At 26.7% G+C, this 2,529-nt stretch overlaps 2 pseudogenes; both read left to right on the top strand.

Moving 5' to 3' along the window:
- The first annotated feature begins 1,803 nt into the window (after positions 1 to 1,803).
- LOC129612148 (5.8S ribosomal RNA) lies at positions 1,804 to 1,987 on the top strand (annotated as a pseudogene).
- A 290-nt stretch (positions 1,988 to 2,277) lies between these two features.
- Positions 2,278 to 2,529, top strand: part of LOC129612146 (large subunit ribosomal RNA) — a 4,018-nt pseudogene continuing 3,766 nt past the window's right edge.

Raw genomic sequence — 2,529 nt, 5'->3', positions numbered from 1 at the left:
TGAGATTGAGCAATAACAGGTCTGTGATGCCCTTAGATGTCCTGGGCTGCACGCGCGCCACAATGAAAGTATCAACGTGTATTTCCTAGACCGAGAGGTCCGGGTAAACCGCTGAATCACTTTCATGTTTGGGATTGTGAACTGAAACTGTTCACATGAACCTGGAATTCCCAGTAAGTGCGAGTCATTAACTCGTATTGATTACGTCCCTGCCCTTTGTACACACCGCCCGTCGCTACTACCGATTGAATTATTTAGTGAGGTCTCCGGACGTGATCACTGTGACGCTTCATGTGTTGCGGTTGTTTCACAAAAGTTGACCGAACTTGATTATTTAGAGGAAGTAAAAGTCGTAACAAGGTTTCCGTAGGTGAACCTGCGGAAGGATCATTAATGATCTTTCAAAAACAGATGTTGTGATGAATGGGAAAGGATACCATTTTGCTATATTTGTATAACCATTATTTTTAATGCGATTATAAGCTAATATAGTAAAATGGTAAGGATATGGTAAGGTGATATGGTATGGTAAGGAATGATTAGTAAATATTAATGTAGCAAATAACACTAAAACTACTATATTTGTATAACCATTATTTATAATGCGATTATAATCTAATATAGTAGTAATGATATTATATTTGTATAACCATTATTAGAAATAATAATGAGATTATATTCTAATATAATAAAATATTATAAATATCTATATTATATTTATAAATATGGAAATTTTATATATTAAATAATGATTTTTAAAACGAAGAGGTGTCAAAATGTCCATGAAACTCTAGAATTAATGATTATATCATTTATTCGACCTTTATTGGATACGATATGTATATTTTAATAAATATATGTATCTGATACTGTTATATATTTATTGCAAATATATAACATTAATAGTATCAAAATGTATCCCCCCTGGGGCGGTAAATCGCAAAGTAAAACCAAAACAAGGCACCAAAATATATAAAAAGGCCACATATAAAAAAAATAAAAATCATTATATTAATTATATAATATGGAAGTATTTTAAATAAAACAATATACGATCATTTATAATAAAAGTAACCATCTGAGTATCGAGTGTGATATGGTAAGGTAAGGAATGATTAGTAAATATTAATGTAGCAAATAACACTAAAACTACTATATTTGTATAACCATTATTTATAATGCGATTATAATCTAATATAGTAGTAATGATATTATATTTGTATAACCATTATTAGAAATAATAATGAGATTATATTCTAATATAATAAAATATTATAAATATCTATATTATATTTATAAATATGGAAATTTTATATATTAAATAATGATTTTTAAAACGAAGAGGTGTCAAAATGTCCATGAAACTCTAGAATTAATGATTATATCATTTATTCGACCTTTATTGGATACGATATGTATATTTTAATAAATATATGTATCTGATACTGTTATATATTTATTGCAAATATATAACATTAATAGTATCAAAGTGTATCCCCCCTGAAATAATATAATATAAAAAAAATAAAAATCATTATATTAATTATATAATATGGAAGTATTTTAAATAAAACAATATACGATCATTTATAATATAGAAAATATATAAAAATATATTCTTACGTTGTTGTCCATATATTATGGTAATAACTTTTCTTGTATAAAACAGTTGGGATACGGATAAAAGGAAAGTTAGAGACATTCGCAGCACATAGATTATATTATTTATATATTTTAATATGTTTTAGAATGTATATATATTATCGATATATATCTGACGAAAATAAAAAAAAAATTTTATAAAACTCTAAACGGTGGATCACTTGGCTCATGGGTCGATGAAGAACGCAGCTAACTGTGCGTCATCGTGTGAACTGCAGGACACATGAACATCGACATTTTGAACGCATATTGCAGTCCATGCTACAGAGTATATAAATTTATTAAAAAATTTAATACTGCATGGACTACATATGGTTGAGGGTTGTAAGAATAATTTAATAAAGTTGCTTATAATATAATTTTAAATTATATTATTTATAGCACATGATATATTACTGGTAGGAATACCATAATATTAAAATTCAATTATATATATTTTACTTATATTATAAAATATAATAAAAAAATAAGTATATCCTAGTATTAATAAATTAGTATTAATACATTAAAGAGGAAAACTTATATAAAATTATATTATTTATAATATAAACAATACAGTAACTTATATATATTTAGTTTTCAACTAAAAAGAAAAATTAAAAATATTCTTAAAAACAACCTCAACTCATATGAGACTACCCCCTGAATTTAAGCATATTAGTTAGGGGAGGAAAAGAAACTAACTAGGATTTTCTTAGTAGCGGCGAGCGAAAAGAAACTAGTTCAGCACTAAAGGATTTTGTTTATACAAATATCCGATGTAGTGTATGGAATATCTATATTCTAATATGAGAAATTAACAGTCTAAGTCCTTCTTAAACGAGGCCATTTACCCATAGAGGGTGCTAGGCCCGTATGACGTTAATG

Source organism: Condylostylus longicornis, unplaced genomic scaffold (assembly GCF_029603195.1).
Source record: "Condylostylus longicornis isolate FDR11 unplaced genomic scaffold, ASM2960319v2 ptg000058l, whole genome shotgun sequence".
NCBI classification, from domain to species: Eukaryota; Metazoa; Arthropoda; class Insecta; order Diptera; family Dolichopodidae; genus Condylostylus; species Condylostylus longicornis.
The sequence above is the reverse complement of the archived record's forward strand: the minus strand, read 5'-3'. Positions and strand labels throughout refer to the sequence as shown.